This window comes from Cupressus sempervirens, chromosome 7 (assembly GCF_028749045.1).
Source record: "Cupressus sempervirens isolate cs-2001-9-10 chromosome 7, ASM2874904v1, whole genome shotgun sequence".
NCBI lineage: Eukaryota > Viridiplantae > Streptophyta > Pinopsida > Cupressales > Cupressaceae > Cupressus > Cupressus sempervirens.
In genome coordinates, this window is record NC_143124.1 from 184029116 (window position 1) to 184046909 (window position 17794).

Consider the following 17794-nt stretch of genomic DNA (forward strand, 5'->3'; position numbering starts at 1 on the left):
AATCATCTAGAAGGAATGATGAGGGATACTCCATCCATAGAGTTATTTGGTGAATATTGAATTTGATTGCCTTCATTTACATAAGGCTTTGTGGGCATACCTCATCTACTACCTGGGAATTCATTTTCACCCCTCCTCCACTATAATAGGAAACCAACCCACTACCTGCTCCCATCACAATTTCTTGAAGTTTAATGGTAGACGTGGATGAAATCATGTGACTACACGTAGATAAGTTATAAGAGGAAGGGAAAATTTATGGAGAGAACAAATGCCACCTATAGTAGAGTCAAGATCCTCTACCCAAAGGACCTTAATGGCTACTCGAGTAGCTGAGCTACCATTAGTAGAGATGAATACAGAGAGGAATTATAGGGGAAAAAAACCAATTTGGTGATAACCTTGTTATCAAGAAAATATATATCTCCCATGGGTACCACTCTAGGATGGTTGAAATAGGAAGTATTAACTTGTCAAAGGAGATATGTGGATTATACCTAGGTAGAAGGATTGGAGGCCTTAACAAAGGTAGTGAGGAGACTAGCACACATTTAGGGTGATCCTAAATATTTGTCCTTCATCATGAGGGACTAGGGCAAAAAGATGATTAAAAAAATAGATATTCTTCCTCCTCACATAGATATTAATGAAATTTCCCCTAAATATTGTCGGGTAAAGGAGGTAGTATTGGGAAAGACACTTAAGATACAAAAAAAGTTTGATCGCTATGAGGCTTAAGAAAGTGTTCCAACACTTGAATCAAGATAAGGAATAAATTTTTTAAATGAGGAAACAAAAAAATCTATTATGGGAATATGTGAAGGAGGTAGTGGGCCAATTAGACCCTGACCATCCTTAGATGACTTTGTCAACTTGCCTTGAAAAATGAGCTCGAGCCACTGAATAGAGTAAATCATTTCTGAATGGTTGCAAAAGATGGAATCACACTTTTGAAGAAAGAGGGGTACAAATTATCGAGTCAAATATGAATTTATTGCTCAGTATATAGAATAATGCTAACATGTTGTGTATGCCCCACCTGAAGATGCTTGGAACTGCTCAGTATAAGCATGGATTCATATAACATCAACATGCAATTGAGCACAAAGATCACAATGGAAGACTTAACTAAACAATCCAATCAACCAACAATCTCCAAGAATCACTACTTACCAACACTCATAACCAATTATATGAGTTAAACATACAATGTCCATTTCTAAGCATAAGATATACAAGAATAATAAGCATTGGCTTGCAAATGATCATGCACAAAACAAGGCTCAAAGTTACAACCACTCATCTACTAGGTACCAATGTGAAAGACAAATGCCGAATTCTAAAATTTGGCTAAGTCTAAATTACTAAAGCCTTGAAACTTCCTAGAATCTTTATCTTAACTTAGAGAGGTCTGGAACCTATCTCAAGTGAATCATCACATATGTAAAATATATCTTAAGTATAAGGAAGGTGTGGAACCCAATAGGTTGTCCAAAACTAACTTCCAAAATTTTCTCCACCAAGCCAAAAATGCCCACTATTTTTTGTGTAAGAAAAATCTGACTTACAGTCTTGCATGATACTTTGTTTTTCCATGCAAAATAATGCATTACTATGTTTGAGGCTTTGCATCACTTTACATGAGGCTTCACATTACTGTGCAGAAGAGAGTGAATATGCACACAAGGAAGTACATACTTGCAAGAGAAAATGCATTCTCATACAAGAGGATACATCCTCATACGAGACTTGACCTAGTCAAACAAGAGAGTACCCTTCCTAGATGACAAAAACAATGAAAAAAAGAGAGGAAAGATATGGAGAAGGCATAAAAAATGAAACCTCCACACCGGGGAATATTTCATCCACATAAATCAAGGAATGATCACTCAAGAGCATAAAAGAGATCAAATAACTCAACTTCTAATCCATAGGATCAAATGTAATAATGTGGAAAGAAACATTGCTATGAACATACATGTGTATAAAGCAACTATCACAAGAAGGAAATCATAAGAAACGGAGCCACAAAACTAAAAACAATTGTGCTTGCCTCCTCCCAACCATAATGGAATCATGAGACCTCAAAGGCCCTAACCATACCCCTAAGAATGAATCTTGAATTTCCAACATGATAGTTAGATTTGTCTCATGATATCATTCTTACCAATAACATCAAATAACATCACAAGTATGTAAACCTTGCTAATCTACCAATAGAATCACTAATCCAAATAAGTGGTAATAAACATCATCTAGAAAATGATACAACACCATGATAAATGAATGCTTAAAGTAAACATACTGAACATCGTATAAAACATGATATCAATGCATCCAAGATAAACCATAAATCACAAGAGAACATACTCTAGATACATCAAAGTACCAAATGAATATCTAGCACCGGCCTCAAACTAAAAATAAACCATCTCTATACATTGGTCCCCAATAGTGATATAGGTAGCTACACCTCCCAACCACATGGAACCCATAGGCCCACTCCCACCATGTTTATGGAGATAATGATCCAACCATAATCAGACAATATAATCATCCATGGCCAAATAGTATAGAGGATTGAAACTAAGATTATGAAATAATACAATACAATAGGTCCTATTTAGATACATTATTGGACTACTATGTCGAGATCCTAATGGAGTGTAAGTCACTTGGAATCATAAAGCCCAAGCTATATCTAGTGTGGAATGAATCCCTAAGGAAACCATCACACTGGTGCAAAATGAATCCCTTAGGAAACCATCACACCATGCCCTCAAATTTACCATACAAGCCACACCCTCAGATTAACCACTTAGGTGTTCACTTATCTAATATCAAGTATTAGTACCCATTTATTAATTTATTTATCACTTGTTAGAACTTCTTCACACTACCTTGTTAGAATATACATCATGGTATACGAGAGAAGCCACTCCACATGTCTACCTTACATACTAGTGATCATCACATGGTGAGTGCTCAAAGGCAATGCAAGTTCACAACCCAACCTCAAATGAACAATCCATCAGCCGACCTATATCTAGGACTTCAAGTCTTGCAAGATCTTTTCAAATACATGCACATGTACTCATGTGTGGGCACAACCAACTACACAAAATCAATACTAATCAAGGGTTGGATAAGAGAACAAGAACCATCAAGTATAAAAATAATTCAACTGAGCACATTGTTAAGAGTATAGATTTGACACGAATACCACTGTAGTCAAAATAAATCTATGGCTAGATTGGGAAGCTCACAAATAATCCAAATCAATGACCAACATCAGTGCTGAGGAATGCCCAAGAAAGATGGGCAACATGCAAATCAAGGAAAAATTAAAAAAGACCAAAATTCAACAAAATTAAAAACCTTTTTTACAATTTGGTATAGAAGCCACAATATCAAATAAAATTTGGGTTCAGATTCTATATTTAAAAATGGCCAACGTAATGGTCTAAAATCCCCAAGCTCCATGCCAAAAGGAAAAAAATGAATGTACCACCCAACTATGTAGAACCAACATATAGGAATAGAGGGGAAAACTTTTTCTCTACCTCCTAAAAAATAGTACCAAAAAAAGACTCAAAAATGATGTTGACACATAAAAATGGAAGAGCTCCACCTAGTAGCGAAAAGGGGAAAAATGGGAATGCTCGTGATAAAATAATTTCTCTACTAAAACTGCCAAAAGTCTTGAAAAAACAAGGTCTCCCCAAGCCGGATCCAATGAGATTAATCCCACATTGATTCCACACTCATAGCTCCTGTAATGAGTAAAATGACAATGCCTCCTTAAGAGGGTTTTGGGATTTTTGCTCTCAAATTCCAATTTGAAAGTGAGAAGTGAGAAATAACTCACTTTTTGGGATATATATTCACTTAAAAAGTGCATTATAAAATTAGGAAAATAACTAGCTTACTAGATTAAACCCCTACTCAACCCAGACAAAATTAGGCAATTCTAATTAAATGGAATTCAACTACGACAAAGATGTTAATAAATTTAATAACAAGATAAAATACCAAAATACCCTTAAAACATTAAATCACAATATTCTTTAATAATTTTTGAGACATCTTTGAACATCTAAATGCATAGACGTCTAGTCACAAATATAATTGAATATAGATTTATTAAATCACCAAAGGGTTTAATTAACAATTAAACAAGATACATTGCCCATACAAGGATGACATTTGCTAGGTATAAATAACCAAATCACTGACTCCATGTACCATTGTCGAAGATATAAATCCTACACATTAAACAAGACAATCAAGTGCAATAACATATAATAATATAGCTGATGAGATAAATACATTAAATCATGTAGTTAGCCATTTATTTAGTTACATTAAAATAACCTATTTAGATCAATCACTGCATCATAAAACATCTTAAAGTAAGAATGAAGTAAATATTTGTAGCATCAAATCATAGTATCCAAGATCCAATACGTTCATAACATAATCACAAACATAGTGTATGTCCAAATACAAAATAACCAGATAACATCATCAAGAAGCATGTTGCATCAATAAGCATCATGATGTAGATATGATCAAACTAAACAACGTAGAATCTATCAGCTATGATATTGGGAATGAAAATATAATATGTGACCATCAGGTCATCTCGAATACCATCAAACATGTGTAAAAAAATTCTCTCAAATCAAAATATAATGAGGTACAAAATGCAAAAATGAAAGGTACTACATGTTGGTTACAATAGTGGACCACAATTTTGGGTTAATGGATGAAGTGACCACCTTGAACAACAACTTGTAAGAATTGTTAACTATCAAGGACCAAAGATACTGAATGCTACTAGATATATAGTCAATAGAGGAATTGGATAAAGTGGATGATTGGATAGAAAAGATACAAGCTAGTAACAAGGTTATGATTGAGTTATCTGCAGATATCTAAGGTGTAAAGAAGAGGGCCCTCAATCAATATTTGGAAATTGATAAATATTATAGTGGGTCCAACTTGGAGATTTTTGGAGATGACTCTAGCACTCAATTGTGCCTAGTTGAAGTAATTTTACAACATTTTGAGCATTATTTGAAACAACATCCCTACAAAATGATTTCAAGTGAATTTTTAGGACTAACGAGACACTTAAAGAGTTGGACTCCAAGTAGGAATATTTTGTAGGGATTAGGCAAGAAGTCAATAAATATCTCTTAGATGTGAGAATAAAATACGAGTCCTTAGAATTTTTGGATATTAAAGAAATCACTGTCATCATCCAAAAGTCTTAAGTGGTGCATCCAAACATTGTTTTGGTGGAAGGGCCACAAAATGGTGATAGTGGAAATTGAAGTTTTGGGACTTAGAAAAAATTGGAAAGTTTTGGTCCTATCACCTCTGAAGGTGCATAGGTGGGATAATAGATAGGTGCACTAGTGCAAAGGTGTGTTAATTTTCAAGGTGCACAAGTGCACTAACATTTTTGGATTAGTTGTAGTACCATTGACAGTTAACTACTAGTTTCAATTTTTAGCATTTCATGCACTAAAAACACATTTTTGCGGTAGTTTAATTTATAAAGGTACACATGAGAGCCTAAGTTTACATCTAAAGAAATACTAGAGACTCTTAGATCATCTATAGTCTTCTCTCTTCTTATCTTCTCCTTCTTTACAGGTTTTTAAGTCATGTAAAAGTTCATGCACCATGTAATTAATTAAATAAAGAGTGTTGTCCTACTTAGCACCTACTTAGGAGTTTATTTGTACATAATTTGTGTTATATATGTTTAGGATGATATTTTAATGCAATAAAGTATACAATTGGTGCATGAATGTGTGTTTTATTTATGAATTTTATGTTCATTAGTAGTGATGGAGAAAGTGGTTTTATTGTGTGTTGATTCTTGTGTAATCAAATAGTTCTAGTATTTTCATGTGCTAAAAATTCCTCTACTATGACAAATTGGAAAAAGAATCATGTTCAATTTCATGCATAGAAATTTTTCTCATGTAAGAAGACTTTATATAGCTATAAAATTTGATGAGTTGTGAAATATCCTATAGTTTCTATTATTTTCCTTGATGATTGCATTAGTGGAGTTGAAGACACACTGCTCCTAATTTCATTGGTTTCTTACTCAATCCTTTTGAAGATCAAGTTTGTAGAAGTGTTGTGACTTTGATTTTTCCTTTAATTCTTCTTCCCTAACTTTTTTGTTTCTTTAAACATGTGGTTAGAATACAAATTTATATATTTTCATGGTTAGAACTTACATTCATTAATAAATATGAAAATACAAAAGTACAATGGTTTGTGGTTACATTTCTTCAGAAGATTTTTTTGTAGATTAAATATACCAGCTAAGGTATCCTTGTAAACATTCACATTTTTCTTCAATTTAGCTACCTAGTGGGTTGAAAAACAACCATCTAGAACCTTGGATTTGGTGGTTTCGAAGTTTCTACATCTAGTATTTTGCAACCACTGAGGCAGACAAGTGTGCTAGTGTAAAAGTGTATCAATAAATAAGATACGTTGGACACTAAGGTGTACCAAGTACAATAGTGTGATATCTCAGAGGTTCCCAAAACTTGAAATTTTTGATCCACTGTCTCTCTTTTAGAGAGCATTGAGGTGTTTGCCCAACCAATGTGCCTTCTTGAAACTCAACCATTTTTGAAAGCCTCATAGTGAAAAAGGAATTCTAAAGCTCTACCCATACTCACCAAAAATTCTATAATAATCACCTCCCTTACACCCCATTATTCCATTCACGACATTCTACCAAACATCTTATAGCAAAAAATTCAGTCACCACCACTTCCACCCATGAATTTCTTTGCAAATGCACAAAATTAACCAATCAATTTACAAGGTCCACAATGTGACCTCCCCAAGAATCCTAAAAATTTCTATCCAAAGTTCATCTATAGTGAGATATGAAGGGTGGAAGACCACACACTACAACATTTGGAGTCAAATTGTGATGGAAATTTGCAATGACGGTGTAATTTGTGGTGATTTTCAAGTTTTTTTTGCAATTGTCCCCAACATTGTCATAATACTGACGTTGGCATCATAATTGTGACACTCACATGAGTGTGTGTGTGTATAACATGACATAAATCACTCCCCATTCTTTTAAAATTGTGGATAGCTGCATGTGAAAGAGGGTGGAGGTCTCTAAACATTGTCATGCCCTTACGATCAGTGCATTTCATTGTTGTGATCTCTGCATTTTGTTTTTGTGCCCATTCTCTGTGATTTTGTTGCTATGATCTCTGCAATTTATTTTCATGCCCTTGTGATCTTTGTATTTCATTGTTGTGCCCTTGCTCTACAATTTCTTTGTCATTGCCTTGCTTTGAAATTTTGTTTCCATGTCATGCCCTTATGAGATTGCTCTACATTTTTTTGTTGTGCCCTAGCTCTACAATTTTCTTCAAGGGCTATGTAATTCTTCATTTCTTTTCCTTCTAAATAGGTATCTCTTTATATTTCCTTCTAAACATGTATATTTAAAGAAATTTTTTAAGGTACTTATTACATCTTAACACAATAGAAAAATTGATCCAACTATATAAATATTCTAGAATCAAAATAATAAAACAATAAAACTTGCTCAACCCATGCAGAGTGAATTACCTCAAGATCCTCGAAAAATTAATGCAAACCAGGAAAATGGGAAGAGTACGCAAGAAATTTTACAAAAACATATCATAGTAGATATTTATAGAAAGAAATTAGCCATACCTAGTTAAATGGGTCTAGTTATTGATTAGCTGGGTTGATTAAAAATTCGTATAGAACTGTCATTAAATTAGTTAGAATAAAATGAACAATCAGTTGTTCCTATCTAGCAGGATAAAATACAGTTTTCCAATGTGATAAAATTGCATATGCAAGGAATTGAAGAATAATTTAAGTGAAGAGTTGATTGTAAGGAGTTGTTTCTAGTTGTTGTTTCTATCATGTAGTCTCTTTCTAAAGTTGCTCCTTCTTCACTCTCATGCCTTAAATTTTCATTATCAAATTTTTGAATATTTGCCTCTACCTTATCTGAAATCAACTTCACATTGTGTTATAACTCTAGCATAGGTGTTTGATCATCAATAGATTTCATTTTAGCATTCATTTTAGCATTTTTATTTTCATGTATGTATGTATATATGTATGTATATATGTATGTGTTAATCTAAGATTGGTTTTGACAAGTGAGTGTCAACACAATTTAGCCATTTACTTAGTTCATACCAAACTAGTAATACATGTCGAGCATGACATATAAATATTAGACCATGCTGAGTTGCATTGAGTGTCAATTCATTCAAGTTCCAAGAAGATAGACCATGTCGAGTGATTTAGCAGCCGAGTAAATAGTGGATGTTGAGAAATTCAAATGTCAAGTCATAGTATACAGAATAGTGCATGTCAAGCATCAGATACTTCATATGCCGACTGACATGGTTTTGACATATTTGTTTGTGATGGCTCAAAAAACAATTTAAACCATTTTTTGAGCTAACCTAAAGATAGATTTTGATATTTTGGAGATAAGGACGAATCTCTATTTGGATTCCCTATGCAATTACATGCAACCAATTAGAAAATGGGAAGGATCAAGCGACAAAATGGATGAATGTCAATAGTAGATTCATACCTAACCCTAAGCCACTAAAGTATTCTTAGGAATCATGTAACCCTAAAATTTTAATGAGAGTTGGAGGAGAAAACAAGACAGTTTGCATGTAGAGCATTCAAGGTGACTTAGAAGAAAGAGCAAATTGCAAAATTAGTTAGAGAAGAATAAAGGGTAGCGAAAGAGATACAACATTGAGAAATCTGATCAAGAAGGATCAATCATACATTATTTAGAGGTGATCTGTTATCGAGAAAGCAAGTGCCAATCACATGATCTATGCTGAGACATTTTAATAGGTGATTTCAGTTAAATCTCTTAAGAAGAGTAGTCCTAACAGGTTGTATGAAATCCTTTAATAGGGTGCTTACTTAATTGTAAGTTGATGTCCTCTAACAAGGCACACTTCTAACATGGTGTTGAAATCCTTTAACAGGGTAAGACCTAAAAGTCTTTTTAAGCCTTTAATAGGGCAGAGCTTTCACAAGGTAGATCATGTTTCATGGTAAAAACATTGTAACCTTCATTGGGTACACTTTATTGCTACAGTAGTGAAGATTTGTGGGTGTGATCCCCACCGCAATTTTACCTTCTCACTTGGAGGGTTTCTCGATAATCATATCTAGTGTTATATGTGTGAATGCTCACATGATTATATGTTTTAGATGCATATGCTTTACATGTTATTTTAGCTTACTTGTTAAATGCATGTGTTGAATATATGGTGAAATTTTTATGGGTCCAAGGTTAAACTACTAATTCACCCCCACACCCCCCTAGAAGTTTACTCTTTCCACTTGTAATTCCAATAATTGGTAGCAGAGCTAAGTTCTCAGAAGAAGAAGCTTTGCAACTTTGAGGAAAAGATATTGAAATGGAGGTGTACATGTTGGGAAAGACTATTAAAAATTAGGAGATCAAAATACATCTCATACTACATCAACTGAATGAGGCAAGAGAGGAACTAAAGAAATCCATGAAGAGAAGGAAAGAAATTGGTATTGCAGAGAATGACACATAATACAGAGAGATTGACAGTACCAAGCGATTTGCCAATGGTAACTACATCAAATACATAGAGCAATTATTGAGATCCCCTAGATCCAAAAATGATACATCAGGTTTGGGCTACACAAGCATTGAAGAAGGAGAACATCCAAAGTTTTTAAAGAAAGGAACATCAAAGGTAAGAAATCTAAACCTACACATCATAATTGTGGTAAGAAAGGACATACTACTAATATGTGCAAGAGAAAGTACACAAATTTGAATGTAAAGCCTAAGAACATGACTCATTGTCATAAGTGCAACGAGTAAGGTAATCAAGTGCATGAATATAGAACCAAGACCATGCATACAAAATGATTTGAAGGATATTGCTACAATTGTTAGAAGTATGGACATAGAGATTTTGAATGCAAATCCAAGTCCATGTGGTCATCAAACAAGCCAACAAAGGTAAAAAACAATGGCAACATTTATAATTGGGATTATAACACAAGATATAGCTATCATGATTGTCAAGAATATGTACATGTTCCTAAGAATCATATTAGGACACACTTTAGAGGTAACTATCAAAGATGGTTAAGTCAAACCACATGTTTCAACTATTTGAAAACTAGTCATATCAGTAGGCATTGTCCAACTAGGTCAAAGGAACCAAGTTGTGAATTAGATAAAGGAAAAGGAAAGGTGAATGTTGAACACATCAGAGATGAGATGAAAAAGACATGGAAAAATAAAGATGTTTGAAACACATCTAATGGAGAAGGGATCACTTCATCCAATGGGTCAAGTGGTCACACCTCATAAAACTAGGCAAATAAAAGGTATGTGGGACTGACATTTAAAGGTTATATTAAGCATCAATTCCAAAGTAAGATAGTACTAAAAAGACTAAATTAGCATGAATAAAGATGTAAGATGTTATAAATTGAAGAAAAATCTTCAAGTTTTTCATGTTGTTGTCAAGTATGAATTTTTTTCCTGTATGTGCCGAGTGGAATGTTAGTTGATGTCAAGCTATCAGACTAGTTAGTTGATGTCAAACTTGTAGTAGCTACTGAGTAATGGAAATATCAATAGATGATGAGTGAATCTAGAATTTAGTTATTGATGAGCTTACAGATGTGTTAGCACTTAGCATTAAATGCAAGGTTTTCAAAGGGTATATGATTGATTTGAGCTCATTTTTCACCATTTTGAAATTGAAAAAGAGAGAGAAGAGCTAGAAGTGACCTAGAAATTTGTTAGAATTAATTATTGAGGATTTGAGCAGTGATTCATCATTAGTTTGACAGGCTTTCAAAGGTATTTATCGAAAGTTGAACTATAAAGTTTCAATTTTCACAAACCCTAGTTTGACAAAATGACATCTAGTTCAAACAATTTTGAAGGGAAAGAAGTTTTGAATGTTCAACTAGTAAATAATGAAGTTAAACAACCTATTTTTAAGGCCATTCCAAACATTGACTATAAAAAAGACCCGTCAGGTGCATTATCTATGATCTTGCCAAATGTGATAATGGTACATGATGTGAGGAAATGTTATAGCTATAAGATAGGAGGCATTGGAGACATGGAGATAAGAGGTACATACAACAAATTGTCTAGAAAAAGGGTTTAACATGAGCCCTAGATTTTCCAAATGTTTTCAAAATTGATTGGATACATATTGTGCTAAGATGAATTCATGATGGTTCCTTATGGCTGGAAGGAGGACCAATCAAAATAACCAAGAGAATAATTCATTAGGTTATTGGCTACCCAACACTAGATCTACCAAAGACACTCAGAAGTGATTCAGAGGAAGTAATTGAGAAGAATACTGGAGCACTTTGGAATAAAAGAGGTTTGACTATAGATACCATCACTGATCCATTCCTAAACTTTTCTATAAGGGTAATCTCACATAAATTCTATCAATCTAGTAGATTGAATAATGTACCCTACTATAGACACTCAAAAATGGTTCGCATCTATGGTTTCATCACTTCTTCATACTAATTTGTCCCATTTTCTCATTCTACTAACTCTGATCTTTTGGCCAGATTGACCATATTTCATCATTTGTATCCTCTTTCACATCAATTTCATGACAACTCAAAATCATATCAAATCAACTCAAAACCATTTCAAATCAACTCAAAATCACCCCAAATCAACCCAGAATCACTCGAAATCAGTTGTAATCAACCCGAAACATATCAAACATCCCAAATCAATCATCATTTATCTTATCGTAGGTATTGTTGTGGCTTTCAGTGCCTTGGAAACCTATCAACCTATCAATCTTATCAATCTGACCTTAGTACTATCATGGCTCTTAGTGCTAGGTCAAACTATCATTCATGTCATTCAATATTTGACATTGTTGAGGCCTTTCAATGTCAGATCATGGCATCATCAACCATTTTAATAACATTGACAATGTTCATCGATGTTATTATGATCAAACCTTATCTATCAATTTCAATCCTGTAGCATTTACAATGTCGGTTAAATGTTACATATCAACTAATTCATGTCATATGTCCTTGGCATGTTATCGATTTTGATCTATCAATTAATTTGACCATGGCTTTGGTCTACCTTTTCATCATCACATTTTCATCAAAGGATACTATCGCATTCATTTAATCAATTTGGCCAATCATTTACTAATTTTCTCTATAGGATTAAATAACCCATAATTTAATTCTATTATTCCTTCTAATTATTCTTCCTAATTATCATCCTCAATTAATTAATTTTATTAATTAATTGATTCATAATTTGCAAACCATGGAAATTTATAATTTCCTAAGTTCCATTTTCCATCATTAATTCCATTTTCTACTAATTCTTATTTTGTGGAATAAAAGGATTTTTAATTCAAATATTTCATAAAATATTGCATCATAGTGACACTTGGATATGACACCTCATGGATTCTCCTTTGACACTTGGCTAAGATTTGTCATAATGAAATATTCTTACCACTTATGCACATCCCTATTTGGCTTATTCGTCATAGATTCTTGGCTTTAAGTGAGTTGAGGTGTCTTATGACACGTCATAGATTCTCTTCCACATTTAGCCAAGTTTGACTTTCATGTGTCATAGAATCTTACAATTGGCATATTCTATCATATGCATCATGGATTCTCAAAGGAATCTCTTGCCACATCACATATCTATGGGTGAAAAATCCAATGCTCTCGTCCTCCATGTCAATTATAAATTGGACACTCTTTTTCTCATTTTCAGTCCTTGAATCTTAATGCTTAAGTCTCAAAAATCCAAATCCTTGAGTCCTTGAATCCTTGAAGTATTGAGTCCTTGGTCCTAATTCTTGAGTCTTTGAGTCCCCACTTCTTTGCATTTACACTTCTTACTCTCACACTAAAATCACACTTCTAGTATTCTCATGGCATTATCCATATCATAGGTTTTTGCTTCAATCTTGTGTGCACTATAGGAAAATTGGAGCTACAATTATTTGGAGAAGAAAGAAGGACATGGGAGCTACAACCAAAAGAGGGGGATTTTATTGCTTTCTTTATTAGTTTTTCTTTCATGGTAGACTAGTGGGTGCTAACATATGTTGATTGAGTTTTGTGATTTGCTCATAGTATGTTATGCATTTAACCTATTTTCTGGTCCTACACCTGCATAGATGTGGATGTTGGTTATAAAATTGTAAAGAAAGATCATACATATGAGTTGGTAGAACTTCAGCTACAACTTATGGAGAACCTTGGAGCAATAAGGAAAACCAAGAGCACTAAATGAAAGTTTGGTTCTATACTAGTTTGCATGTTCTTTTATGTACATAAAACATTTCCCTCATTTGGTAAAGTTGGATGGAAGACCAATAGGTCAGTTGCAGTACAAATTGGTGAATTCATTGAGCAGATGGGAGCCAATTTTAAAACTATCATGACAAGTTATTTTGAGATTTCAAGAAATCAATGAAGGAAAGGATGAAGATACCAGTCTCCTTAGTGGAGAAACATTATGCTGATGTATGTTTTCTTGTTGATGTTGATTATACATATGTGCAAGCTGGCACACCAAGGGTAAGATGGCCGAGACCCTTAGGATATGAGATAAATGTGGATGAAGCATCAGTAGCCATCACAACTCTACTAATAGAAGAAGTAGACAATACTATTAATGTCTTTCAAAATTATGAGGTGATAAAATCAAATATTGATATGGAGTTGAAGACTGCCTCTTCAATCAAGAAAAAAGATAGGTTGGTGAAGAAACTAAAAGCCAAATTTGGAGAGGGTGCCAAGGAGGAAGAGGAAAAAGAGGAAGAGGATGAAGAGGAAGATGAACCTCAAACACAAGAACCCCTTGCTTTGACTCAAGGCATGGGAGAAGATAAATAAGAGGAAGAGATTGAAGGTTCCTAGGAAAATGAAGCCAAGGAAGCACCAACCCCTACCGAGTCAAAGAAAAGAAAGACTAACACACAACTAGTGGCTAAGGAAAAGAAAGTTGTTAGACCTAGCCAAGCCAAGCCTATTGCACCTACCACTAGAGCCACTGCATGAGAAAAAAATCAAAAGGCTAAAGAAAAGTCCAAACAGTTAGAGTAAGGAGGATAGCAACCAAAAAGACAAAGCAACAAATATGTGGCACAACAAGATTCTGATGAAGAAAAGATTGGGTCAGATGATATTAGCCAATTTAAAGTTGTAAATCACAATCCACTCTCTGATCTTGTGAAGTTATGTGAAAATGTCAAGAGAAATTTAGATTTATTTGGTTTTATACATATTGACTTTGATAAATTGGGAAAAGAGGAGAAAAAGAAAGTGGAAGAAGCCCTATATGCAATGATGTCAAAATTCAAGACAACACCCTTAGAAGTTTCCAACTCTGTACCCTAGAGTCTATATGACTTAGTTGAGAAAAAATGATATTATTTTCTAAGTTTAGAAAGACAAATAAGGGAAACCACTTTAGCCCAATTAATGCTAGAACTGACCAAAGGGTAGGTTGCTAACGCTACCAAGAAATATGGCATTAGGTTCACACCTAAATATAGAGCCTTCAACATTCTTCAAAGTAATATTGTAGATGTTGTGAAAAAGTCAACACAGATATGGAAACTCAGTTATGTGTTGACCACTATCAAACAAGGAGGAGCTGACCCTTTAGAGGGAAAAGATGATGATAACGATGATGGAAAAGATGATGAACAAGAAGAAGATAATAAAGACAACATAGTTGGGTAAGAGACAAAAAAGAAAGATGATGACACAATAATAGTTGAGCCTGAGCAAAAAGATGAATACAATGTGCAGGACACACAAGTGCTCAGTGTCAGTCCTCCCCGCAACATAACCACAACCATTGAAATAATAACTATAAAGGATGTTTTTGATGCATCACCTCGAAACATCAATCCAATTACTACAGAAGACTTGAAAAAGATTCTGGATCAGTTTACACTATAGGCTAAACTATGTGGAAATCTATTTTTGATTAGTGTAGATGAGCTACAAAAGGTAGTAACTGATATCATAGGGGAAAAGGTGAACCCACAAGAACCACCTTCCATGATCCCTTTAGTTACTAATGTACAATCTTTGGTTTAAGTGATAGGAATTACATCCACCAAGATTGCTACAAGTGCCAAAATTGATATTGTTGATAAATAAATTAGAAGAAAAAGGTACAACTACAGGACAACAAACATGATAGATAGACTCATTTGTACCTACAATACAAGAACAAGGTGCTAGCCATGTCATAGTGATAGATCAGGGCAAGCATGAAGGGAAAAAACAAAGGGTGAAGGAACAAGTGGCCATTCAAGCTTTGGTAGCCTTACCAACATCTGCCACTCCTTCTACTCAAACTCTTCAGAAGCTAGACACAACAACCATTCAATTGTAGATCTCAATGCCAAGCCCCAACTCATCAAAGGTAGACTATGTAATACATTATGGAGGCATAAACCTTGATGAAGAAATTTTTATTCCAAAGTATGACTGTGATGCTATGACACTGGAACAAATAGGAATTTTGCAACAAGCCTTAGAAAGGAAAAAGCATCAAGAAATGCTTAGGAGAGAACATAGGCAGAAGCACACACTTCAAGATATTAAGGACATATTTTTAGATGCATTTAACCTACCAAATCCTAAAGAAACCAAGCCACTAATATAACAACTAATAGATATAGTGGAAAAGGTCAGCAATGAAGACCTTGATACAAATGAAAAACTCTTACAATGGTCTGAAAATAAGTTTCAAGGCGAGGTCAATGAGAAAATATCTAGTGAGATAGCACTACAACAAGTTGCATTAGCAAAAAAGATTAAGGATGTGAAGAAGGCACTTGAGAATATATTATCATTGCACACAAAACTATGTAATCTTATACTCTTCACCAAAGAAACCAAAAGTCACATTTTGAGTCTGGAAAGTCAAATATCAGCATTAGGTACAAGACTACCATCAAGTCTAGCTTAGAGTGAGAAGCATTTTAGAATATTTCTTCAGACACAAAGTTAGTTAGCTATCTTAACAAAAAATGAAGCTCATAAATATTCAGATCCAAACTAACAAGCATTCAGGCTACCCTCACCCCACATATGGAGATAATGCACAATGAGCTAGGCTATGCTCAAACTTTATTGAAGATAGACACCAATCTTTCTACCTTAGATGTTCAAGTATACCTTGCTTTTGAGCTTTCAATCCAAATAAAGTCATTAGATGTTGTATGTGAAAACTAGGATGCATCTCTAAAGATAATAATGGATGTCCATAAATCCTTTTTGGACAAACACACCATAGGTGTATAACCCATTTGACATAAGTGTCAAAAAGGGGGAGATAATACAAAAGGGGAGATACACCAAAGGGGGAGATATAATATGGGAGATGAAAGATACATGGGGAAAGTAATAAAAGGGAGAGAAATAAGAAAGGGGGAGCATACCAGTAAAAACAATGAAACAAGAACAAAATAGGGCATGAAGTCAAAGTGTATCAATAGAGACACATTTACATAGAAAGGAGGAAATGAGCACAAAATTTTGGATAGACGACATATATATTAACTCAGGGGGAGTTACAAATTTTGAGGTATACAAGTTAGTGATTTTTTTTGAAATTTTGAAGTTTCATATATAAGCTAAGTCATGGATATGTTATGTTCAAGAAGTTAAGGATAATATTTTACATTTAACTATTTTTGACACTCATGTCAAAGGGGGAGATTGTTGATCTTAGATTGGTTTTGACAAGTGAGTATCAACACACTTAAGCCATTTACTTAGTTCATGCCAAACTACTAATACATGTCAAGCGCAACATGTAAATATTAGACCATCTTGAGTTGCAATGAGTGTCGAGTCACTCATGTGCCAAGTAGATAGACCATGCTAAGTGATTCGGGAGTCAAGTAAACAATGGATGACAAGCAATTTAGATGTTGAGTCATAGCATACAAAACAATGCATGTTGAGCATTAGATACTTCACATGCCAAGTGACAAAGTTTTGACATATTTGTTTGTAATGGCACAAAAAACTATGTAAACCATTTTTTGAGCTGACTTAAAGATAGATTTCAATATTTTGGAGATAAGGATGTGTTAGAAATGGAGAAAGAAATATGTAAATAAGCAATACCAGGAAAGAATCTAAGTGAGTAAATGCATGAAAAGATATTACCATAAAATAGGAGAGAGAAAGCTTCAAGCTCCAACACCATGAGACAAGATATTTGGAAAGGGGAAAGCAAAGAAAACCCCTTGTGACATTATGAATGAGGCATGAAAAGCCTAAGATGAAAGAGAGAGAGAGCAAGAGAGCTATGGCTCATACAATACTTGAGAAGAGGAAGAACCCTCATTGTTGTTGAATGAGAGAGGAGGGTCATCTCTTAAATAGAGATGAGAGAGAGGAGTTAGAATGTAACTCCCATGTCTATGAATGCCACCATTCATATGTGTGTGAGGCCAAGTGTGAGATTCCTCTTAAGGAGGAATAATCTAAAATTAGAAATTACAATATATATTTGTCCTCACATATTCCACTAGATGAAAAAATAAGATGTAGTGGAAAAAGAACAAAAAAGAAATATATTAGGATACCTTGGCTTATATCCTAATATATTATAATAATAGAGAAAGGAGATCTAACCTTGGTTTAT